A 27,287-nucleotide genomic window follows, 5' to 3' on the forward strand; every position below is an offset into this window, starting at 1 on the left:
GGTTTGCAGATCTCTAGAGGATGGGGGGCCAGATCCTCCACCATATTTTTTTCACATAAGCATATTCAGAGCAATGTCCTAACATCTAATGGACGGATTGGTCCAAATTGTAGAACAGACATTTATGGCTCCCAGATTTACATCACACTGCGTTTGATTTTTTTGCTGACTTTTTCTCCTCACCAGTTGGTATGGAGTTAAATATGTCAACAACTATAGATGGTTGGACATGAACTTTAGAAGACACATTCATGTTCCCCTCAGGATGAATTACGATAACTTTGCTGATCCCTTAACTTTTTTCTAGCACCATCATCAGGTCCAAATTTTAATTTGTTCAGTTGTTTTATGACCAAATACCTGCAAAATGAATAACATTCCCATCAGCCTCAGCTGTACTTTGTGTTTAGAGCTAATTAGCAAACGTTGGCATGTCAACACACTAGACCAGGGATAGGAAACATTGTTGTAGGCCTACAGACACTGTATGTCTCAAATTGCATACTTCTGTACTAAACACTTAATATTTTGAGTGCACACACAAGTGCGCTAAGTGCATTCACACTGCATAGTATGGGAAAATGCTACGTACAACTGGCTCACTCAAAATGGTACTAAAACTGAGCGTGGAATAATGTACACTTCTCACCCTTAATGGTCGCCATGTTTGTCTCAATTTTTGACCTGGCAGCTGGGGATAACTAGGAACCTGTTAGTTATACATGTTTTTTGCACTACTGTAAGTACCAGTACTGTACTTTCGAATAGAAACCTTCAATAATGTCAGTTGGGTCTGGAATGATTTGGTACCACCAACAATAATGCAAGCACTAGCAAGCCAACGTTATCATTTGCTAGCTGGCTAACTTGCTCCTAGCTACGGCGGCACATTTTAATCAGCATTTAAATTCTGGCATAAGTTTGGTTTATGTGTAGGCAAATATAACGGTCAAATGTTGGCGATATGCTCCACTGTCCATTTGCAGTTTGAGAAAAGGCAGTTTAAAAAAAATAAGCTGTTGTCATTTCCAGTAAGTGCAAAATGGCAGTGCATGATTTGTGACACTATCCTGTTGAAATTAGTGCACCACACAAGACGTACATAGTGTACATAGTATACTACATTTAAGTGTACTAACGGAAGTATGCGATTTGAGACACAGAAATTCTTACATTCTCCACCTGTAAACATGTGTAGTCCATACACCAAATTAAAAAACCTTTTAACATTTCATCAACTAAGATGTGCTTGTGTATCGTAAGTCTACAACCTGGCGCCTTTTGCTCCTAATTTTACTGAACCGCGATAGAGGTGGTAAGTCTTGAATAGGCTAGCAAGGCTAGCTATGGATTCCAAATTCAAAAAAAAGAAAAGTCTTGAAGGATAATTTAAAAATGTGTACGCAAATTTATTTTCTTTCATGGCCAACGCTGTTTAGTTAACCTACCGAATAATCATAGAAAGCCCACTGCAAAGTAGCCACCTTGTGGTAAAACACATTAGTGCATGCTCATTTAGACCTATTTTTAATATTGATAGGCTATTTTAGACCCGTGTTACCTTCATTACAAGGCTTAAATATGTTGTGTGGCTCCACACAGATATATATATATATATATATATATATATATATATATATATATATATATATATATATATATATATATATATACAGTACAGGCCAAAAGTTTGGACACACCTTCTCATTCAATGCGTTTTCTTTATTTTCATGACTATTTACATTGTAGATTCTCACTGAATGCATCAAAACTATGAATGAACACATGTGGAGTTATGTACTTAACAAAAAAAGGTGAAATAACTGAAAACATGTTTTATATTCTAGTTTCTTCAAAATAGCCACCCTTTGCTCTGATTACTGCTTTGCACACTCTTGGCATTCTCTCAATGAGCTTCAAGAGGTAGTCACCTGAAATGGTTTTCCAACAGTCTTGAAGGAGTTCCCAGAGGTGTTTAGCACTTGTTGGCCCCTTTGCCTTCACTCTGCGGTCCAGCTCACCCCAAACCATCTGGATTGGGTTCAGGTCCGGTGACTGTGGAGGCCAGGTCATCTGCCGCAGCACTCCATCACTCTCCTTCTTGGTCAAATAGCCCTTACACAGCCTGGAGGTGTGTTTGGGGTCATTGTCCTGTTGAAAAATAAATGATGGTCCAACTAAACGCAAACCGGATGGGATGGCATGTCGCTGCAGGATGCTGTGGTAGCCATGCTGGTTCAGTGTGCCTTCAATTTTGAATAAATCCCCAACAGTGTCACCAGCAAAACACCCCCACACCATCACACCTCCTCCTCCATGCTTCACAGTGGGAACCAGGCATGTGGAATCCATCCGTTCACCTTTTCTGCATCTCACAAAGACACGGCGGTTGGAACCAAAGATCTCAAATTTGGACTCATCAGACCAAAGCACAGATTTCCACTGGTCTAATGTCCATTCCTTGTGTTTCTTGGCCCAAACAAATCTCTTCTGCTTGTTGCCTCTCCTTAGCAGTGGTTTCCTAGCAGCTATTTGACCATGAAGGCCTGATTGGCGCAGTCTCCTCTTAACAGTTGTTCTAGAGATGGGTCTGCTGCTAGAACTCTGTGTGGCATTCATCTGGTCTCTGATCTGAGCTGCTGTTAACTTGCCATTTCTGAGGCTGGTGACTCGGATGAACTTATCCTCAGAAGCAGAGGTGACTCTTGGTCTTCCTTTCCTGGGTCGGTCCTCATGTGTGCCAGTTTGGTTGTAGCGCTTGATGGTTTTTGCGACTCCACTTGGGGACACATTTAAAGTTTTTGCAATTTTCCGGACTGACTGACCTTCATTTCTTAAAGTAATGATGGCCACTCGTTTTTCTTTAGTTAGCTGATTGGTTCTTGCCATAATATGAATTTTAACAGTTGTCCAATAGGGCTGTCGGCTGTGTATTAACCTGACTTCTGCACAACACAACTGATGGTCCCAACCCCACTGATAAAGCAAGAAATTCCACTAATTAACCCTGATAAGGCACACCTGTGAAGTGGAAACCATTTCAGGTGACTACCTCTTGAAGCTCATCGAGAGAATGCCAAGAGTGTGCAAAGCAGTAATCAGAGCAAAGGGTGGCTATTTTGAAGAAACTAGAATATAAAACATGTTTTCAGTTATTTCACCTTTTTTTGTTAAGTACATAACTCCACATGTGTTCATTCATAGTTTTGATGCCTTCAGTGAGAATCTACAATGTAAATAGTCACGAAAATAAAGAAAACGCATTGAATGAGAAGGTGTGTCCAAACTTTTGGCCTGTACTGTATATATAATTTTTTTTCTAATTTTTTGGTCAAAAATGGCTCTGCTGATAGTAAAGGTTGCTGAACCCTGCACTAGACAATAGCAACTATGCACTGATTAAAAAAAAAAAAAGTACTCAGATCTGTAACTCAAGTAGAAGTAGTGATACCATATTGCAGAAATACTGTGCTATGGCTAATGTATGGATACGTAGATACGTATATGGACAGAGCCTTCTGTCTGCAGTGCCACCAGTGTGTTGTAGTTCAGGCAAGAATAATCTGTACTCATTATACAAAATGGCTCATTTCAAAATAATATTGGATTACAAATGGTGTTGTGTTTATAACTTTCATGTTGCAAGGTTGGGCTAATATCAATTTATTCATCCATTTATTTTTTGACTACACTTGTGTTATTGATCTCAATCTGCCAAGTAACTAACACTGTCAAGTAAATGTAATGAAGTTAAACGTGCAATACTTGGCTCTGCTTTGTGGTGAAATAGAACCAATCGAGAAGCAGAAAATAGAGACGCTGAAGTAAAGTACAAGTGCCTCAAAATTGTACTTAAAAACAGTGCTTGAGTAAATGTACTTAATTGCTTGCTATGTCTGCAACAGTGGCTTGTGAACATTCTTTTAAAGTGCATCAGATGCAACTTGTCTGTGTTGCCCTTAAGTCTTCCTTTTTTCTATATGGAACTGGAAGTGCTTTGGTTGAAACACACCAAACAATATTATCTAACAAGAGAGGCTGACGTCATCACACACTAAACCTCAATACAATTTCCTCTTTCAGCAGGAACTCATTGAATCCTTGCTGTGTTCTCGCAGCCTCAACAGTATATAAAATTAGAGAGGAGGATGTTTTGAGGAGGGTAGAAGCTGTCAGACAGTGATGGTGGTGATGAGCATGATGATGATGGGTGTGGATGTAAACGTCCTGTTTAGAGAAGAGAGAGAGACGGAGAGAACGAAAGACTTGTTATCGATATCCTCACTGGAATCTTGTTTCCTCTGTTGACATTGGCATTTCCTCCTCTCCCTTTCCCAAATCCCCTGGGAAACAAATGGAGGGAGAGAGAAAGGGACACCAAAGGATGATGGGCAGGGATAATACAAAATATGACACGGTGATATTTTTATTTTTTTTAAGAGGCAGCCAAAGACACTGGGTGGTAGAGGAAGAGAGAATCAGGAGACATTAGAAGGACCACTGAAAATCTTTAACTATAGAAGACAGCAACAGGCAACATCTATTTAGTTTGGGGTTTATTGCCTTACACCTCATTTCTACTTACATATGTGTACAAAGACAAGGCAACTGGAAGTCCGTTCATTCCTATGGGAATCTCTGTGATATCCAATGTGCCTGCAAAACTCCTCCCCTCCATAATATTTCAGTTCGGACTTTGCCTCGTGTATGTTAAAACACAAAATGGAGCTTTTGCGGTGGATTTCGGAAAAAACTGTACGACAGTATGCTAGCTTAGCTAACAGGCTGCTAATTGGCTAACAGGCTGTTTCATTCAGCTCAGTTGCCTGTGTTGATTGTCAAGTGAGTTTGTAAAATAAAATAAAAAAAAAGAACTTGTTTATCTCGTTTAACACATTGTGAATCTGAGTAATGTTATTCTGCTAAAATATGGCCATAAGTTATATACAGTCAGATCACGATCATGACTCGTTTAGCCGGTAACGTTCTAAGCACATATTCCAAACTACTGGATGGCAAAAAACAGACAAAATAAGCCTGTCACCCATGGCTACACAGGTAGTTTCTATCAGGTTTCTGTCCATCTGTAAAGAATTGCACTTCCTTGCGTTGGACACTAGAGGCATCATCCAGTCACATACCTAAGTGGAAACGAGGCGTTAGACAGCAGACTGGCTGAAATGAGGCCTCCATGTTTGCTCTTTTGCATTTTTACTGCCAAGTTGTTTCCTTAAGGGGCACAAACTTTTAAATGCTTCTGTGGGTCATATCAGAGGGTAGTAGGTAGGTTGGAGGACCATTTGTAAGGGCTGTTTTTACAGTTCAAACTGCAAAAGAAAGCAGTGAGATGGATGCATTAAATGCAGCACATTTAACATTTCACCTATGGGGAAACATTACTGAGAACACAGAACCCTTTGAAAGGTCGAAAGGTCGAAAGTCTAGGGAACAGAGGACCTGGGAGCACAGATAAGGTGGAGGGCTGGTGTACTGCATTTCATTGATCCTCTCACCTGTGACCAGTCCAGCTTATTTGATTTACTGGGAGCTAAAATTCAGGATTTTTGAGACATTAGCCTCGCCAAAACTACAAGGTGACAGCGCAAGGACACATTTGTAGTGAGTAAATCAGAATTACGAGTTTTATGTTGAAGTGAACTGTATTCACAAGTCAAAGCTGCCTTGCTACCCAGTTTATAGTATCATGCTAACTTGAGGTTACAAAGTTAGCTACCTTTTTGGCTCTCCAGAAAAACACATGTAACTAAATGTAATGCAGCTCTGTCTTGCGTCTCATGACTGAATGCTAACTATGCCCACTTAATCATGTAAGACAGGGTTACAAAGCATCAAATGGTACGACCAGTCAACGGTGTAATTCCCCCCTTTCAGTTTTACAGAGAGGCTACATACAGGCTGCCCAGCCCATAGAGATAAGATGAAAGTAGTATGGACATTCCAATTGAAATCATTGTAGCAGGATGGTCAAGCAGCGGCCATTTTTATGTACTGTTGCCATTTAAACCGTCACAGTGGGCCAACGTCCGTATGAATTTTGGTAAACCAACTTTTTTGGTTTTGCTCCAACGACCAAATGTGCAGTGGAGTTGTATGATTTGAGATAAGCAATCCTTACTTTTTTGAAATGACTGTAACCGTTTCTTGTTTCTTCTGTTGTCAATAATTGCATGTTCATTGAAACACGATGAACGATACAGTAGCATCCTCTGAAGAACTAGTGAAAGCTGCTGCTCAGTGGACAGCTAAGAGGTAAAGACAAGGGTTAGTAAGGAAAATAGGTGCAAGAATAGGCCAAAACCGAGTGTGACAAACCTTACGGCCTCAAAATCGCCATTTTCTTTTGTACTAGTCAAATGACGGCAACAAAAAGTTCAATATCCTTTAAATTCATTCTGTTTCTATGGCCCAGCCTTGTCGGTGGATCTCATTGCAGCCTGTAGGCTACGTCTTGGCTGTATCTGCCTCAATAAGCTTTCTCTGCCCCCCCCCTCACAGGATACTTTGACACACAGTTTGACCCTGACCAATGGCAAAGTTCACTTAAGTTGATGAAAAAGCTCTGTTCATGGGTCTGGTGATCTGTTTGTTCCTTTCCTATTTCATGGTAAATACAGTCATATGACATCAATGCATCCTACATGACGAAGCCAATTACTCCTTATCTTGTAGCCTCTGAACGCTCCTGACTATCTACTGATAAAGAGGGGACTCTGTGACCTATCCAGTCTTGTCTGTCTGCAGGAGAAACCAAAGGTGATTGAGGAGTGCTCGTCATCTTACAGTAACTGTTAGATACTAATTGTGTACTTTGAGCTACAGCCATAAAATGATATCCCATCCAAGACTTTTTATGAGCCAAATAAATGATCACTCAGCATGAAATGTGATGCCAAAAAAATGCTAATCCAGATAACAAGAGTAAACAGGTTTCTGGGCACCTGGCTCTTTATTTGGACAGTGAGTGTGTTTATGTGTGTGCTTGATCATGCATTATAGTACTTGGCTGGATGCTCAGTCACGTAGCAGCATGAGAAAAGTGATCCAGGTAACTTTATAGCCAGGAAAGCTACATTTACTGCTGCCCCAGGTGTGTTCTGCTACTATATATATCTCTGTGAGTGCAACATAATACTTTGCTTTGCATGTAAAGTACGGAGCTGAGAGCCTAAAGGTCAGTTTTTACTCGTGTGTCCGCATTTACTCCTGCTGAGCAGCTTGTAAGTCAGTCATTTTACCTGAGTTATTAGCTGAAGCTGTCAGTGAAGGAGTCGTCAAACTACTTTGTGTACTTTGTTTTATAGTTTCCCTTTTTCTTGCTTACAATAAACAGTTTGAACTTTCAACTTTATGGAATTACAAAGTTGCATCACTTTTCTTTTAGCTTAGCAGCCTCTACTGCAGTTTGTCTGTGCCTACTTTGATTTCAAGAATTTTTTTTTTTCTTTCATAAAACTGGGTTGTCTGTGCAGTAAAGAGATGCAAAAGCATTTGAAATTGGTGCTACATGACCAGAGGAAAATACAGGAAAAGGGCTGTGGTATTTGCTTTTGCTGAGAAAACCTACAACTACCAGAATGCACTGCACCGCACCGGACCAATTAACACTCCTGCTCGTGGGTAACATAATGTGACCTTGGCTTTTTTGACACAAGAAACAATATGGCAGGCGGCTGGTAACAAACGTCTTGAATTATAGTTAAACGGTAGCTAAAATGAGTTTCTGAAAACATTTTAGGAGAGAAATGATCAGCACTGCTTAGTTTTACCACTGGAATCAATGTTTGGTCTGAGTTTAATAAAGAGACGATGTACTTACTAGGGCTGCCCCTGACTAAGAATTTCCCTAGTCGACCAGTAGTCATCATTTAGGGCCATTAGTCGACTAGTCACCCACATGTTTACGATATTAATTCAATTATTAAATGATATATTTAGGGTTATATTCACAATGGTTTGAGTTGACGGTGTGAGAAAGAATAGTATCAGTAACATTGTTAACACTGTGCTACATTACAGAGAAATACAAACCGTACTAATGAACCTTCATTAATATAGGCCTATATTTTATCTACAAGTGCACGTCACACACTGAGCGAGCCGCCTGTTAATGACGCTGTGGGCAAAGCAGTAATGATTGTGCTAAGTGGCTAATGGGCATGTAGCTACTTCCATGTTTCAGATGATACGTCATGTTTGTAGTCGACCAATGAAGATGAGTTTACATATCACCTTGGGTTCGTCCTTCACCTTCTCAAAATGATCCCACACTTTGGATTTCCTGCCCGACATGTTATTAACTAGCCTGTGGAATAACCGCAGGTACCAGCCCTGGAAATTAGGGGCCGTACACATGCCGCGTCTTTAACCACCTGGAAAATGCAAGGTCATGCACTGGGTGCTACTCTTGTGCCTTTTCTGTGCCAGCTTTCAAGAGTGGGTGGCAGGTTGCGTCTGAGGTTGCTGAGCAACCTTAACAAGCATCATATAGCCTATTTACCTGAAATCCTGAGTGCAGATCTGATCTTCTTATAAGTGTGTAGACCTATCATCCATGGGACAGATATAAAGCTTTGGGTAGCCCTGCACTAACACGATCAACTTTTCCGTATTTATCAGACTGAATATTTACAGACGAAGGGAAAGACATCTGTTGGCTTTGATTGGTTTGTCAAGTGACTCCTGTCTGACTGCTGAGCGTGGCCACTTCCTGTGTCTGTCAACCAACCAATGAAATCTTGCTGTTTAAAAATCTTTCTGGCCGACTAGCGTTTGGTTGACTATTAGGGGGCAGCCCTATCACTTTCACACTTACATACGCTAATGTGTGCATGGTGGCAGGTGTACAAAAAAACAGGAGTACAACCTGTAGTTTGTGAAACAGCCTGAGAGCCAGTGAACATCCACAGTTCATTTACACATCCTACCCACACTGTTACGACACACAGCTGGTTGAAAAACAGCAAAGTATCCCTTAAAGTATAATAGGAAACTAGAACTTTTCTATTGTTGGCAACAAAACACGGTTACCTAATATAGTGAAACATGAGACACAGTTAGACAGTTAGAGGGATGAATTCAAAGTGCAATGAAATCAGATTTGTTGGCAGGTTTTACAGCCTTTCAGTGTAGCCTGAGCAAAACACTCATCATATCAACAGTGCACACTAACTCTTACCTTCATGTTTCTTATCTATTAATCATTAGTTTCACAACATGTCTGGGCGGGATTCACTGTGCTGCAGAAAGTTAATGTTGAGGACAAACAGAAAGTATGATCTCTGGGTGGATCACAGCTGAACCATTTCAACTTCAACTGTGGTGTTTCCATTTAATTTAGCTTTATCTTTATGCTCCACTTCACCTCAGAGGAAAATACAGTGTTTTTTATACAACTATATTTGAGTGATAGCCTTAGTATATGAACATATGATGATTTTATAGAATATAATGTACTGCTGTAGATCAGCAGTTCTCAACCAGAGGTCCAGGGGACTCCAAGGGGTACTTTGGGGAGTTCCATGGGTCCCCAAAACATGAGGAATAGTTTATTTTCACTGTTAATTTCACTACAGAAGTGAGCTCAATGTAAGTTAAGAGTCATAAGAGCAACTATTCTGAGCATAGGTTTCACTTCCTCCATGATTATCTCTCCAGCTTTAGTTGGCAACAAAGTTATTATAGGTTTGTATTTTTCATTAGTTTTATTGTATTTATTTTTTTGTATTATAATATTGTGAGTATTTGTTAGGAGCAAGATTTAAGAAGTTCAGAACAGGTGTTACAGTAACAAGACTTTGTGAAGGCTTTTGATTTACAGTCATGCAGACATCCCAGTCTTTATAAACATATGCACCAATGTGTCGTCATACTTGTTGTGTTGACGGATTTGACCAAAATAACAAAGACTGAAACCAAAGACATTTACGTCTATTTTTATTTTCTTTTAGCTATCTTTTAAAGTACACAATATTATTTAGTTAGTTTTCTTTTTTTCTAAAGTCAAGTTTTTATTGGATTTCAGTTAACTTAAATGTTTTTTCACAACTTTTTCAGATTTAGTTTTTAGTTTAGTTTTAGTTAACTGTAATAATGTGGATTGACAACTATAGAATTTTGGTCTTAGTCATATGCAACAACTAAAATCCTTTCAGATTGAGGTCCCTGCAGCAAAATCTTATGAAATGGGGGTCTTTGACATAATGTATATCCTCCTGAAACCCGAACTTTTGTTTGGTATGCTGTTTTAAATTTCTCCTCGCTATTTAGGACTTTAGAAGTATGTATAAAAAAAATAAAAAATATTGTATATGATAAGTCCCAATGTCCTCACATGAGTACTTCCTAATTTAATGTCTTAGCTTGTTACTGTTGCTGAAATCAAATTTGTTGCTATATAATCATAAATAAACAAGTCTCAACCATAAAACGTGATCAGGTTTTGGACCTTGTTCACTTTTGTGTCGGGGTCGGCTGCAGACTGACTTAGCAGAGGTGGCTGCCATCTTGTTTTTTTACATGGATTAGTGTATTGTGATCTCACTACCACTAGATGACACAAAAAGTGTCCTCAAACGAGGACAACAGGTCTAAGTTAAGTAGAATAAAGTGTAAGGTCATGTACACCCAAAATGTAACGTCATCAAATGAGGACACAGGGTCTCAGGAGGATATAAATTTATGGGTTTACAAAGGAGTTAAAATTAATACAACCCTAATCATCTGCAGCAATAAAATGCAGCATACACATTAATGCAGTGGTAATATTAATCCAAAAACATCATAATGAGAAAACATTGATAGAGAGGATTCTGTACAATGACTGCTTTTACTTTTGACACAAGTACATTTTGCTGATAATACTTACAAACTTTTACATAAGTAAAGTATTGAATCTGGACTTTTACTTTACTTGTATTTTGACAGTGTGATAGTAGTAGTACCACTACTGCCACTAATTCACTTAGGGTCCTGACTGCTGTGATGTTTTATTTGTTGAAGGGTTACATAGGAAATTTCCTCTACGTTTTAGGCTCAGAATTTTGGAAAATGATTGTATTATCTCAAAATGATATTGTCACATAGCTGAACAATAAGGCTGCCGTTCTTCATTCCTGAGAAGTTTTAATCAGAGTAATGAGAGAGCAAAGATGGATGAACTAACAGTGGTGGTTTTTATTTTTCTGTGCATCTATTCTCTGCTTTAGCTCATGTTCCAATGAATGAATCATTTTGTCTTGTAGTACATAGTTTAGGCTGTAGGTGGAGGTGTAGTCAATGAAGTGCTGGCATGACGTGGCTATCCTGGTTCAGCTGTGTGTGGGTTTGTGTGCGTGTGTGTGTGTGTGTTGCCTGTTAATCATCCATCCTGTTTTTAAGCAGACAGTCAGAGTCAGCACATGAGCTTGAGGACAGGAGATACACAGTCATGTAATGTCACTCGTGACCTTTGACCTGGAAATGTATGGCGGCATTACAGGAAATAAGGAGGATCAAAGAGGATAGGGAGAAGCCGGAAGAGCGACACACACTCACTGACCGGCATGTGATATCCATGTGATCAATGGAAAAGAATGGGCCGCTGGGGTCAAAGGTCAAGACTTTTTCTACTGCAATAACCACATTTCTACATTATGCAACAGCAAGACGAGCATGCTGTTCTTAATGTGTTATTATGAGACACATTCCCCTGGATACAACTGATAATCTAAATATAGTAACTTTAGACCTGTGATACATTGTGGAACCTAATTTAATACAGCAAACTATATTAAATTGATATATGATAATTGATATCGAAATTGATGAATATTTACAGTACTTTTCACACTGGCTGCCCAAATGTTTTACTATAAGTATCATTATTTGGTATTTTTGGGTTTTCATGTCTGGATCACAAATAATATTTTTAACCATATACAGAAATGGTTGAAAGTTGAACTCTTCAACTGAAATTTTGTCATAATTAGCATAGGAATTCATAAGTTATAGCCAAAAACATGTTTTGTGAGGTCACACTGACCTTGACCTTTGACCTTGGACCACCAAATTCTACTCAGTTTATTCTTCAGTCCATGTGAATGTTGGTGTCAAAATTGAAAAAAATGTCCTCAAGGTGTGCTCAAGATATTGTGTTTATAAGAATGAGACAAGTGCAAGGTCACAGTGACCTTGGCCTTTGAACACCAAAATCTAATCAGTTGATCGCTGAGCCCAATTTGACTTTTTTTGCCAAATTTCAGGAAATTTCCTTACAGTGTTTTGTGAGATGTTGCATTCATGAGAATAAGATGGATGCAAGGTATCATTTACCTTGACCTTGGATCTATGACCACCAAAATCTAATCAGTTCATCGTCAAGTCCAAGGGGATGTTTGTGCCAAATTTCAAGAAATTTCCTTACAACATTTGAGATATCGCATTGACGGGAATAAGATGGATGCAAGGTCACAATGACCTTCACTTTTGACCTATGACCACCAAAGTCCAATCAGGTCACCACTGAGTCCAAGGGGATGTTTGCGCCAAATTTCAAGAAATTTCCTTACAACGTTTATAAGATATCACGTTCACAGGAATAAGATGGATGCAAGGTCACACTGACCTTCACTTTTTGACCTATGACCACCAAAATCCAAAGGGACGTTTGTGCCAAATTTGAAGAAATTCCCTCAAGATGTTCTTGAGATATCATGTTCATGAGAATGGGGTGAATGCACAGACGGATGGACGGACAACCCGAAAAACATAATGCCTCCAGCTACGGCTATCACCAGCCCAGGGGCATAATAAAGGTGTTGCTATGATGGTCTGTGCTATAAAGTTGTAAAGACAAACAAGCAACCGTGGGAAAACAGTGCAAAAAAAAAAAAAAGCTCAGACCTAAATCTGTCATTATCCTTCCTTCCTTCCTTCCTTCCTTCCTTCCTTTCTTTTACTGTCTAATTGTTTTTTCTTTTGTTGTTGTTTAGTCTTCACCCTCTGTGTGACTGAGTTATGTTTATTTGTAATACTTCCCCCGCAGAGCAACTTGTTTATCTCTCCTTGTTACCGTCTACCCTTGTTAGATAATCAGGGTCGTGATAATCTGAACTCTGTCGGGGTCAGAAGGTCGCCCTGTCATCCATTTTAGCTGCTGATGTTTTGGGCCCCAGCAGCTGGCGTGCTGACAGACATTTTCCAGGCTTGTTTAGACACACACACACACACACACACACACACACACACTCACACACTGGCGTCTGCACAGCTGTTGAAAGGAATCAGAACTCCAGGCTGGAATTTTTCTGCAAGATTTTCTCAATTTATTGATTTTACATAGGAACAAAATAAATCACAGTGCAAAAATGCAGACATGCCTCAAGTAAATGATGCATCTGGAATAAAAATAGTACTGTGGAACAGCCTTACATGAATTATGACGTCAAAAACAAGACAGACTTTTAGAGGTCATGTCAGGATTTATCTGTGGTGCAAGATGATAAAAGGTTCCTTAAATCAAATTAAATTTCTGCCCTTAAATTTCTGTCTTTCAGCTTGTTGTTTTGGTTTACAACCTACAACTTCGCTGTTTATTTAACTGTTATCAGCGGCATTTCCAGCTGCAGCAAGCTGCTGTTTTGAGATAAAGGCCCAGACACACTAAATAACATCAAAGAACTAGCAGTGATAAAGGCCGACTGTTGCATTGTCTCAAGTCGTCTGTGTCTTAGCCAAAAGGTTGTACCTGAACACACCACAACCAAGTCAACTAGCACATATGTTCTTTGCCTGCATGATGAGGAAATAACTCTCCACAGCAGTAGTAGTCTGTATTTATTATTAAAAGGGAAACTGGTAGACTGACAGGATGGATTTGGGACGCTAGTTTGCCAGTTAGCACTTTAACAACACAACTTAGTGTTGGAAGAACAAAGGATATCTGCCGTGCGCCAACAAACAATGCCCACAAATAGTTATGGTCTTCTTCTGCTAAAGAGCTCAATGGCTAAAAATATGATCTCACCTTTTATGACCTCACTCCCTCTTGATTTTAGCGGTTTGTTTACTTTGCTCACTTCCATTTCTCTTCTCGTGTGCTAAGCTGAACTGCCAATCGGAGTGATTTCATTCACCAACGGGCTCTACTGTCTCTGACACTGATTCAACATGCTGATTCGTCAAAAAAAAAAAAAAAGGAAATGAATGGCTGACTAATGCAAATGATGTGTGAGACAAAACTGAAAGTGACATTAGCTATGTTTCCATCCAAAAGTGATTCGAATCATTGGGAAATGCGCATTAAAAGAAATCCTGTGTGTTTCCATTAAATGTACGGACTTTGAAAACTGTGAAAACTACGAACTCGCGCGAGTTCTCCGCAGAACCGGAAACAAAACAAGTCTCGCATTCTTCTTCCTCTACATTTTCTGGTGGGTGGCAACCAGCTTGTAAATGCATAGAATGCCGAAGTCACGCCCCTTCCGGTGAAGCTCATGGGACCTTAGATCGAAAAAAATATGAATGGCAATGAATGGGGAGAGAAATATTATCTTTTGGTCCCATTTGAGCTGTGACATGAAATCCAAATATGTCGTTAATGAATTTAAAACATAAATTTTAAGGTCAAGAAAGTCATACTTTGTGGTAAAACTGTTGAGATATAAGCTTTTGAAAAAAACGTAATAAGAAAAACTACACAGGAGGCAGTCGCGTATGTAACATCATAGCGTTTGCTCGCTTCCTGCAGCTTGGAGTGACTGCAACCTGGCACAAAACACACATACATCTTCGATCATAAATCAATTAATCATAAAACAGTGGAATTTCAGCGGGGAGGCCAAGCTGCAGGAAGCGAGCGAAAGCTATGGTCACATACGCGACCTCCTCCTGTGTACTCTTGAGTCTTTCTAATTAAAAAGCTTATATCTCAACAGTTTTACGACAAAGTATGACTTTCTTGACCTTAAAATGTATGTTTTAAATTCATTAACAACATATTTAGATTTCATGTCACAACTCAAACGGGAACAAAAGATAATATTGCTCTCTCCATTCACTACCATTCATATTTTTTCCAATCTAAGGTCCCATGAGCTCTACCGGAAGGGGCGTGACTTCGGCACTCTATTACCAACCAACCAACCCAACCCGGAGTGTGGATATCACCATGGAAAGAGGTGCGCTAAGTCAGACTTAATTCGAACATAACTGTTTCCATCCCCCGTTTTGCGAATCAACATTTTTTGAAACCCAGCTAAAGCGAGTGCATTTTAGTTTGTGCGAATCAGGGGATGTTAATTCAAATTTTGGCATTTCCATCATAATTTTCTGATGCGATACTTCTAGATGCGCATCTAAACAAGCAGATGGAAACATGGCTATTGACTGCCTGTCAACCGTCAGCTTGGTGTGTCAGGTCCCTCAAAGTTCTGATAAAGTTGGCAGCTAGCTGTGAACATGTGGAGTGCTCAGCAACTAAAGAACCAGATTTTCTCAGAAGCTGGTGGAGACCAAAACAGAGCTAAAAGGAGAGAATGTTAGACTTATAGGGTGCTTTCACACCTAGAGTTGTCTTGCTTTGGTCTGAATCAGGGACTAATTTTGGTACAAAGTTACATAATTGCCTAGAGTTGGTTCGTGTTCTCACGGCAGCGTTTACAAGCGGACCACATCAAATGCTTGTACGTGAGAACGCTGCTCTTGATTGGTCCGAATGTCCATGTGGGAAAAGCCATAAAGTAAACAAAACGTTGAAGAAGAGTACACTTGCAAGATAAATGTGACACTTTCTAATGTCACAATGGAGGGACAACTACGCAGGTTGATTTTAGCGCTGCTCATCGTGGACTATATTGCTGTCATTGTTCATTTTAGACAAACCATACAGTTTGGAAACGAGGCGCGGCTCCAAAGTTGTCTTTTAGAATTTGGATATAGATATTTGGCTTTGTATGAGTTTGTTCTGAAGTGGGTTGTATCTGTTTTGGTTTTCTTCATCTTTCCTCCAACACCACATTGCAAAAAAGAGTTATGGCTTGGATTTAAATTCATACAAAGAGATGTCCGGGAGAGAAATCCAGGTAATTTTAGTATCACAGCAGCTTTAAAAGTGAAGTAGAATATTTTCATAGTCAGATCACTCCACCAGAAGTCACATTACTTGAAATGCTCCTGAGGCAGAGCTTCTTCTCTTCTTCTTCATTTCCTCTCTTCCAATTAATCATCTCTTTTTCCTCTCACGGTCTTGTGTTTCTTCTTCTCCTCTGCTCTCCGCTCTGTCCTTTTTATAGAGCTTTGATCCCGTTGTTTTAATCCTCCTCCCACTCACATTCCCTCCCTCCCTCCTTACCTTTCGTTCTCTCTTGCCTCTCCCCGTGTTACCTTCATTCTCTTCCTCTATTCCCTCTTTTTCTCCCTGCTGACCTCTTTCTCTTCCTTCCCTACCTTCCTGTCAACCTCCCTTTCTCTGTCTTTTTTCCTACCTCCCTCTATACCTTTCTCTCACATTTCTTTTTCCCTACTTCCTTGCCTTCTTTCTCCTCAACTTCATTCTTGCTCCCTTCCCTCCCTCCTCATTCCACTCTCCACCTGCCACACTATCCCTATTGCCGTGCACCCTCCCTTCCTTGCCCCCTTTCTCTCACCCTCCCGGCTTTTAATCCATATACCACCCTCTTACCGCCTTGTCTCCTTCACTACTTTCCTTCCTCATTTTCTCACTTCCTACCTCCTTTCCATCACTTATCATTCTCCCCTGCATTTACTCCTTTTCTGGTTCCTTCTGTCCTTCCTTGCCCCATTCCTTTCCTCTTATGTCCCTCTATCTCCTCACCCTTCCCTCTCTTCTTCCAGATTTCCTTTTCTTGCTCCCTACCTCCTAACATTTTGTATCCTCTACTCAATTTCTGCTTCCCTACCTAACTGTCTAACTTCTTCCCTCCCTTTCTTTCATTTTAACCCCTTTTCTTTCTCTCCACCTTCTCCTACCTCTTCCTTCTAATTCATTCTCTCCCCTCTTTTATCATTCTTTTCTTCCCTACTTCCTTGCTTTTTACTTCCAGTTCCTCTATATCTCCTTCCTACCTTCCTATCTCCTGTATTAGTTCCTTTACTTGTACTAGACAGCTTTACTTTTCTTATCTTAATTCTTCTTTGTGCTTCCTTTGCTTGCTTCTTTCTTTCTTCCATACTTTTATCCTCCCTTCTACCCCCTTTTATCCTTTATTAACTCCTTGCCTTGCTCCCTATCTCCTTTTTCTTCCCTAGCTCCTCATTTCCCTTGTCTTCTCTCCTTACATCTTCCATCTTTGCTTCCCTACCTTCACTTCCTCTTATGTTCCTGTGCGACACCATTGATTGTCTTGAGTTAGACCCTTTTCTTGCTCCCTACCTACCTTTTCTCTTTTTCATGCCCCTTTCACTCCCTCCTCTCTTACTTTCCTTACTTACTTTCTCTTTTCTCCACCACCTTCCTTCCTCTTTTAACCCTCCTATTTTTCTTCTTTCTTGCCTCCTTGTTTCCTTTCTTGGCCTTCTGTCTTTCTTTTTTTATACCTTCTTGCCTCCTTTTCTCAGCCACTCTCTCCCTTCTTCCTCTTTATCGCCTTTATTCTCTTCCTCCTCTTGCTCTGTCTTCCTCTTCCTTCACTCTTCCTCCCATCTTTTCCCAGTTTCCTCCTATCCCACTCCCCCTCCCACCTTCCCCCCCGTTCACTCTCTCCTCCCCTCTCTGTTGTGTTGATGTTCTCAGCTCCTGAAAGTCAGTATGTGGCGCTCCACCTCCTTCTCTCTTATTGTAACTCACTTCTCAGCCCTCCCTCCCTCCTTCCCCCATTCCCTCCCTCCCTCTGTCTCTAACTCACTCACTCTCTTGCTACTTTAACTCAGAGCTGCTGGTCCTCTCCTTCAGCTCAGTGCTCAGAGATGCATTAAAGTGTCTGAACAGATTCTGGATAAAGACGGCTGAATAAAAACTCTGCAAGGAGCCATTACAGGAGATTTTAACTGAGAGAAAGTGACACCCCGAAACAGGTACAGTGTGTGTGAGAGAGAGTGTGTGTCAAGTGCACTTTGTCTGCTGTGTGATTTTACTTAAAGCCTTTCTTACAATCTTCTTCTATTTGAAAAAATTGATGGGTTAGGATTCAGCTCAGGTTTTGTGCGCTATATAAACACTAAAGAAATGTAGACTACCCTTTTGTGACTGTGTGCTAAGACTGTATAGCAGAGAATACTTAATTGAATGCCTGAAAACCTATGACATATATTACAAAACAGCATTGCAAAGAGTGTCGTGGGGATGAAAGTACATATAGAAACTCTACCCTGCCTAAGGGATGCCTACACAAGGCGCTACAAGAATAAGGCTAAGGGAATCACTAAGGATCCCAAACACCGCTAGGCTAATTTCATTGTACCTTATATGATAACATGTCACAAATAAAATGAGATCTCAAGAGTTCAAGGTATATTTTTGAAGTTGTGAGACTTATGTTGGTCTTACAATCTGTTCTGTGTTTCCCTTAAAGTCTGTTGTGCACAAACTGACTCTTCTTTTTAAAGTCTTGCTGTAGCAGGAGCCCTTTTAAAGCTCATTCCCTCCAGGGAGCCCTGTTGGCTAAAATTAGGCAGGTGCACAACACCATTAATTCAGTCTTTAAAGAGATAGTAGTAAACAAGGTTGCTTAATCGATTCACCCGAAAGAGGTCAAGCTTTTAATTAGAAAAAAAGAAGACAAAGAAGAATCTTTGCTCTCACGCTCCGGAAATGTCACATACTTTGCTAAAAATGCAGTTTATAAGAGTTGTTTACAGGTTAAAGGTTGTTTACACAAACTGAAAGTGGACTAGAATCTTTAGAAAAACAGCTGATACAAGTTTAGTGACAGTTTCTTGCATTTCTTCTTATATGTTTTTATTCGGCAGCGTACAATGAAATGCATCACACTTACACACTCGCAAGTAAACACACTGCACTTGCACGTACATAAACAAGGTTTTTGGCATCATCCCACTAATCCACTTCTATTAGTATTTGTCTACTGACCTGACATCGAGTTCCAGACAGCAGAGAGTCTGTGTGAGCCCCGAAAACTGTGTGTGTGTGTGTGTGTGTGGTGCCAGTTTAGTCAGGGCTGACACAATAGGGCTACTCTGTTGACGCAAGACCTGTTTCTTAAAGTCTTTAGCGCTGCCAGGGGGCCTATTAGTGCTGCCTGTCTGTTTACGTACATTGTTTATGTGTGTGTGTGTGGGTGTGTGTGTGTGTGTGTGTTCCCTCATCAGTGCTGCTGCGAATGAGTAAGCACCTTTGCATACTAATGCATCGGAGGCTCAGTTGCGATGTGTTCTCTGAGAGCATCCTAATGAGGCCAGCCGCCGATCCTGATTAATTTGATGAAAATACAACGTGGAGCTGAATAATGGGAAGATAATGTTCCTTCATTAGAGAGAATCATGGAGCCACAGCAGGAATTGGGCACATTATTTATGTGATGTCACATGGGAGGAAAGTGGCTAATGAGTTTAGTTGTTTTTTCGGGGATAAGAAAAAAACACTTATTTGAATATTACTTAAACTGAAGAACTTTTTCTTGCACCATGCTTTTGTTGGAAAACTACATACATTATGTATTATATGTCAACAAGGCTTATTAGGTTTTACTCTATGCCTCTGTGCGTATTTCCCCAAATTACGCAAGACCAGAAAGCTCTCAAGTACCGTCTAAGTACTGTTTGTATAAATCGAACATAAAGGAGAAGCAGGTCACAGCTTCTGGACGAGTGATTCATTCTGAGTCTAATACAGAGTGGGTAGAAAGAGCTGACTGTAAACTTATTGTACGTCACCAGTGAAGCAGTAAAGCCTTCAGAGCAGCATGAGGAGAGGAAGAAATCTGGGAAAATATACCGTATAGTGAACAGGGAAACCCATTCCAACAGAAGACAGTGAGGTTGTCTACAAGTGCAGCAGCCGTATAGAAGACAGTTTAATTTGAAGTGTGAATAAATTGTACTTATACATCAAGACAAAAAATATTCATTTTAGTGTTAAATTTGTTTAGTAAAAAGGATGCAGTATATTAAACTTTGGGGAACTCAACACTTCCAGGTTCACTGCTGGCAAGTCGACTCTCCGAAAGACTAGTGATTGAAAATTCTGTTTTCTCCAATTTGAGGTATAGTGTCAAATTTAGGCCAAAGCAAGTGTAATATTCAAGCTAGAAACGTCAACTTGGGCTCAAATTGACGCTTATCAATTTGGGAAGTTTTCTATGTACAAGTGAAGCAGCGATATTAAACAAAAAGTGATGAAAAATATTTTAGTTTTTTTTGGGATGTTGTGTGAGATATTTTGAAATAAAATTGCAGCAAACCCCAGAATTTTATTTTGCTACTTTCCCCTTTGTGTCAGGATATTCCTTGCCAAATTTCATACCTATTTGTGCCAGCGTAGTGCCCTAATATATTTATTAACATAATTTCACCAGAAGCATGTCTTAAAGGGATAGTGCACCCAAAAATGAAAATTCAGCCATTATCTACTCACCCATATGCCGATGGAGGCTCGGGTGAAGTTTTAGAGTCCTCACAACACTTGCGGAGATCCAAGGGGAGAGGGGGTAGCAACACAACTCCACCTAATGCAGGCTGATGGCGACCCAGATTCAAACGCACAAAAACACATAATTGAAACAACAAAATATCTCCATACTGCTCGTTCGTAGTGATCCAAGTGTCCTGAAGCCCCGACATAAAAAGTTGTTTGGAAAAACGTCAGCTCAGCCTGCAGCTCTAACTGGATTCTCTTGGATTTTCGCAAGTGATGTGAGGACTCTAAAACTTCACCTGAGCCTTCCTCGGCATATGGGTGAGTAGATAATGGCTGAATTTTCATTTTTGGGTGCACTATCCCTTTAAAAATGGGTTTGGGTCCCCAGAGACCAAACGATCCAGAGTTGGTGCTCATTATCAACTTGTGATGGCCCATGGTACAGGCCAACAGGAAATGATAATGAAAAAGACATAGCAGAGAACATCATGAGGGCTGGACCTGGCTCCCAGCCTATGTTGTATGGCAGCCCAACTGCCAGAATAAAATGTTGGTATTGTACTTTTCTGCACATCACAGATGTGTTAACAGTTAAACATTTCATACATATGATGTAATGTAGTTCAGATTACGTGATCATAAGTGCTATATCGTAGGCAACTGGACTTGCTTGAGTTTCCTGAAGATGTTTTGCCTCCCATCCAAGAGGCTTCTTCAGTTCTAAGTGATTGGTACAGAGTTGCAGACTTTAAACTGTGTGTGGGTGTGAACCCTTCCAGAGTTTGTCTGCAGTGAGTCGTTGACCCCCCTGGCTATCATGTGAGTCGTTAGGGTTAGATAAGATCAAGTGTGGATGGGTGTTCAGCCATCTGGGGAGGGATCCCAAGACTGCATTGTAGGTGGGGGATAAGTGGTGTCATATAGACCACCTCCTCTGTTTAACGATGGTCGTTTCAGTTTGATGTAGATGGCTTCTTTCATGCCTCTTTCAAACCATGCCTCTTCTCTGGCCAAGATGTGCACACTGCTGTCCTTCTCCTTTAGATGCAAATGGACAGCTGAGTCTTGACCCAAGGAGCTGGCTCTCCTGTGCTGTGCCATGCACTTATGGAGTGGTTGTTTTGTCTCCCCAATGTATAAATCTGTACTGAACTGCATACACTACATTACTCTGCTCATGTCTGGGTGTTTTGTCCTTGGGGTGGACAAGTTTCTGTCTCAGTGTGTTACTGGGTTTAAAGTGCACAGAGATTTGGTGTTTGTTGAAAATCCTCCTGAGTTTCTCAGACACTCCTGCGATATAAGGAATGACAATGTTGTTATGTTTTTGTGTCTCTTCCTCTCCGTCTGCTCTGGGTCTTTTAGAGGTTGGGGTAGCCACAGGTTTGAAGTGCTTCCTTGATGTGTTTCAGTTCCTTCACCTTTGTCCTGGTGGGCACGTTTTCAGCCCGATGATTGAGTGTCCTGATGACTCCCAACTTGTGTCCCAGTGGGTGGTGAGAGTCGAACAGCAGGTATTGGTCGGTGTGTGTAGGTTTGTTAAGGTTCTGGGCTCTTCAATGTGTACTGTCTAGTCTAGTGTCTAGTAGACAGTCTAAGAAAGGTTGACTGGTTCCTCCCGTGTGAATTTGATGTTGGGGTTCACTGCATTATGTGTTCCGTGAAGGTTTCCACTTCCTTGGTTTTGATTTTGACCCAGGTGTCATCCATATACCTGAACCAGTGGTTAGGAGCAGTTCCTGTAAAGGTGGTCAAAGCTCTCTTCTCCACATCTTCCGTATAAAGATTGGCCACTATAGGGGACAACGGTGAGCCCATAGCACAGCCGTGCCTTTGTCGGCACGGCTGTGCTCTGGGCTCACCGTCTTCTTGAACATCTTCAAGAAACGCAAGCAAGTCCAGTTGCCTACGATACAGCACTTATGATTACCATGACCGGGATGACAGAGAATCTTCACCAACAAGTTCAGATTATGTGTACAAGAGCTAAGGAGCAGGAGGGGATGGTGAATGGTGTGACACCTAGACAAGTCTGTTGCCGAGCAGCAGACAGCAGCAGATTATTGCTCAAACCAGCAGAAGAGGGTAGAATCTGAATCGTTAAAATTGTAGACTTTTCACCTTATAGATAACAAGGTAAGCAGTACCACAAATTGCATGTATCCAATGTAAGGACCTAGTTAGGATTTAAAATATCCCGCAGCAGGGAAAAAGTGCAGTTTTTGCATCAATGTCAATGACAACAATTAAAATGTTCCAGTAATTCAGGGAAAACTAACCTCATCACCTCCTGCTGATGAATGCGAAGGAGCGGCCAGATTCATCTCTGTCTCATTTGCACTGTTTTGCCAAGAGGTGAGGGCGGGACGAGAGGACGAGGTTAATGATGAAAAGCACATGGGGACACGAACAGGAGCACCCATGGGAGAGACTAATATACACAATCGCATTAACAGCAGCCTGACAGAGAGAGGGGAAGGCAAGGAAATAAGAGGGAGAGAGGCGAGAGATTTAAAAACGATGGAAAAGTGATTGAGGGCCGGTGTAGGGGAGAGAAGAGCGAAAGGTAAGAGTAAACAAGAAGCATCTGTTCGCCATCAGGGCACATTTCTTTCTTTTTTATCACTTCATCAGGCGAGGGGTACAAAAACACACAAACCTTATGTAAACACATGATCAAAAACACATTGTATTGCGCTTTTAGCTTTTTTAACATCTAATGTAGCGTAACAAACTGCGGGCACATTACAAAGATATAATTTAGCTCCATGATTTAAAAGAAATGAAGGCAAAGGCCGTGCAGACAGTGCAAGAATATGAAAGTTTAAACAGGTGCTGCTTTGTACGGTATGTCCCTGATTGCAGTTGCTTCTCCAGGCAAATATCTTTGTCCCGTTTGATCTCCAGAACAACAGTTTAGCAAAGGTATTCACCCTAATGTGTGCAATACCTCTGTCCAGATTTTATTTCGCTCTCATTTATTCCAAGAAGATGAGAGCGCAGTCACTAATGACTTGGTCAACATCTGGAAATTAGTGGGGAAAAAATTAGTTTGTGGTTCATCAGCTTAAAAGGAGACAGATTCACAGTACAGAGGCATTGTTGTTGTGTAGTAACAGTGATGATGGCAGATTTACCACTCGGGTTTTGTAGTAATTTTAGACACAATAGGTCCTTGATTTCGGACAGAGGTACAGCCGGCTTCTCTTTAGGTTTGGTTCATTGTGCTCCCCTTTCCTCTGTTTTCCTCTATGGTTTGTTTGTCATGTGGTTTGTATTGCCTCACTTCCTAGTTCCTGGTATTCAGTCCTGTCACAATTGCACAGAAAATACACACATATATATATATATATATATATATATATATATATATATATATATATATATATATATATATATATATATATATATATATATATATATATATATACAGTACAGGCCAAAAGTTTGGACACACCTTCTCATTCAATGCGTTTTCTTTATTTTCATGACTATTTACATTGTAGATTCTCACTGAAGGCATCAAAACTATGAATGAACACATGTGGAGTTATGTACTTAACAAAAAAAGGTGAAATAACTGAAAACATGTTTTATATTCTAGTTTCTTCAAAATAGCCACCCTTTGCTCTGATTACTGCTTTGCACACTCTTGGCATTCTCTCCATGAGCTTCAAGAGGTAGTCACCTGAAATGGTTTCCATTTCACAGGTGTGCCTTATCAGGGTTAATTAGTGGAATTTCTTGCTTTATCAATGGGGTTGGGACCATCAGTTGTGTTGTGCAGAAGTCAGGTTAATACACAGCCGACAGCCCTATTGGACAACTGTTAAAATTCATATTATGGCAAGAACCAATCAGCTAACTAAAGAAAAACGAGTGGCCATCATTACTTTAAGAAATGAAGGTCAGTCAGTCCGGAAAATTGCAAAAACTTTAAATGTGTCCCCAAGTGGAGTCGCAAAAACCATCAAGCGCTACAACCAAACTGGCACACATGAGGACCGACCCAGGAAAGGAAGACCAAGAGTCACCTCTGCTTCTGAGGATAAGTTCATCCGAGTCACCAGCCTCAGAAATGGCAAGTTAACAGCAGCTCAGATCAGAGACCAGATGAATGCCACACAGAGTTCTAGCAGCAGACCCATCTCTAGAACAACTGTTAAGAGGAGACTGCGCCAATCAGGCCTTCATGGTCAAATAGCTGCTAGGAAACCACTGCTAAGGAGAGGCAACAAGCAGAAGAGATTTGTTTGGGCCAAGAAACACAAGGAATGGACATTAGACCAGTGGAAATCTGTGCTTTGGTCTGATGAGTCCAAATTTGAGATCTTTGGTTCCAACCGCCGTGTCTTTGTGAGACGCAGAAAAGGTGAACGGATGGATTCCACATGCCTGGTTCCCACTGTGAAGCATGGAGGAGGAGGTGTGATGGTGTGGGGGTGTTTTGCTGGTGACACTGTTGGGGATTTATTCAAAATTGAAGGCACACTGAACCAGCATGGCTACCACAGCATCCTGCAGCGACATGCCATCCCATCCGGTTTGCGTTTAGTTGGACGATCATTTATTTTTCAACAGGACAATGACCCCAAACACACCTCCAGGCTGTGTAAGGGCTATTTGACCAAGAAGGAGAGTGATGGAGTGCTGCGGCAGATGACCTGGCCTCCACAGTCACCGGACCTGAACCCAATCCAGATGGTTTGGGGTGAGCTGGACCGCAGAGTGAAGGCAAAGGGGCCAACAAGTGCTAAACACCTCTGGGAACTCCTTCAAGACTGTTGGAAAACCATTTCAGGTGACTACCTCTTGAAGCTCATGGAGAGAATGCCAAGAGTGTGCAAAGCAGTAATCAGAGCAAAGGGTGGCTATTTTGAAGAAACTAGAATATAAAACATGTTTTCAGTTATTTCACCTTTTTTTGTTAAGTACATAACTCCACATGTGTTCATTCATAGTTTTGATGCCTTCAGTGAGAATCTACAATGTAAATAGTCATGAAAATAAAGAAAACGCATTGAATGAGAAGGTGTGTCCAAACTTTTGGCCTGTACTGTATATATATAAACAGAGAATGGTTAAAATGTCTCCTTTTAGATCTCTGACAGTCATGGCAAGACGGCCCCTAACTTTGTTTAACCACTCAGCAAGTCAAGATCTGTCGCTTGTCTTTGAGTTTGATCCTTAAGACAATAATGTTTGCTTTCACTGATACTAATATGCCGCCACAAACCACACTCACAGTTTAATGTGGTTATAGTCTTGGCAGTTTACTGTTTTGAATTAGAGTTTTCATTTTTTGATTTCACAACTCAACCCACAAAAATGAACAAGACAAAGGAGCCTGACAAAACCGGACGCAGCACATTATCCCCACTAAGGCAAAGCAAATCCAGTGTGTCACAGTGACGCAGTATTTTTCCTGATCCTCAGCACAAATGATTGAACGCATAATGTGATCACACAGCACATTCTCACTCCGACCTCATCACACATCAATGTTCCGTCATGGACTTTTCACATGGAGATATGACGTGCAAGATACCCTGGGTGCGTTGGTTGTTGACGCTGTGGGAAGCTATGTCAACTTCAGCTTGTTACATGCATGGACTGTTTTTGAAATGCACTTCTGTGTTCACAGGAAATGTTCCTTACTCTTATATAGCCCTGATGTAAGCTGAGGATAGCTGACACCGCTGTTCAGTTTAAACTCAGGGTCCTATAGGTCAGTATTATCTGATTAGTTTTTAAGTCCTCAGCACTGTTTTCTTTTCCCTAGGTCAACTGCTGAATTTTCCCTGACGCTGGGTCGATACACTGAAATCACCTCCAGCTTATAGCCTGCTGATGTTATACTCTTGGAAACCTACGGCCTTAAATTCAAAGGCGAGACCAATTTCTTGACTTTAGATATTGAAATCACAGTGGCTGAATAGATTTTTTACCAAACTGCATCTGAAACATCCTTCGTTCTTCTGAAAATTAAAACGTGAAGATACCAATCTCATACAATGATACTTAATATCAAGAGACATCAAGAGACCCGGGTACATAGGAATGACCCCCTCTGTGCAACAACACAAGGCAAATGTCAACCGTGACAAAAGTTTTATTTTCAGAGACATAAATATGTACATCTGTCACAGAGAAAGAGAAAATATGTGAGATAATGTATAGTTTCACTCCCTCCAAACGAACTACCATGAGTCACAACACTTATCCTAAATGTCACTTCCCTTGACATTTCAGACAACAAACCAACTTTCCCATAGCATTGTTTCCCACTGCACCATGTTTGCTTTGAGGCACTGTGCGTCGCTCGGCCTCACCAGCCTCTGCGGGCAACTTTCATCCACTGTCACCACTGTTGACATGTCTGGATACGTTTAGCATTAAGGCCAAAGCAATTTTCTCCAATCACGCTGTGCCGTGTAGGCTGAGGCCGACTCAATTACAGACATGAGACGCTCAGACACATGTGGAAGAATACATATACCCGTACAGGGGAATGCAATCATTTCAGCTATAAAAAGGTCACCATATTTAAGTCAGGCTGCTTTAAAGGTCAAGATAAGGCTTGAGGCTGATTGTTTACAAAACAGCGATTATATAAAGGCAGGTATATACATAAGGCTAGTCAAAGTGACTTTATAAGCTTTGACATGGTTCTTTTGAAAGAAGAAATACACAGTCTTCATTTCACAAATGAAAAGCGCACTATATAGGTTTGCAG

At 40.7% G+C, this 27,287-nt stretch overlaps 1 protein-coding gene across 3 annotated transcripts in view; it reads left to right on the forward strand.

The window, feature by feature from the left end:
* The window catches only part of arhgap36 (Rho GTPase activating protein 36), a 116,172-nt gene that overhangs the window by 27,117 nt on the left and 61,768 nt on the right, over positions 1-27,287 (forward strand). Inside the window, exon 1 of one of the 3 annotated variants that reach the window (XM_033609774.2) lies at positions 17,731-18,030. The exons of the other annotated variants lie outside the window; for them this stretch is intronic. The gene's annotated coding sequence lies outside the window, so the exon portion shown is untranslated. Of the gene's footprint in view, positions 1-17,730; positions 18,031-27,287 lie in introns of those variants that run through there. 3 annotated transcript variants of the gene reach the window in all.

This window comes from Epinephelus lanceolatus, chromosome 22, assembly GCF_041903045.1.
Source record: "Epinephelus lanceolatus isolate andai-2023 chromosome 22, ASM4190304v1, whole genome shotgun sequence".
Lineage (NCBI taxonomy): Eukaryota > Metazoa > Chordata > Actinopteri > Perciformes > Serranidae > Epinephelus > Epinephelus lanceolatus.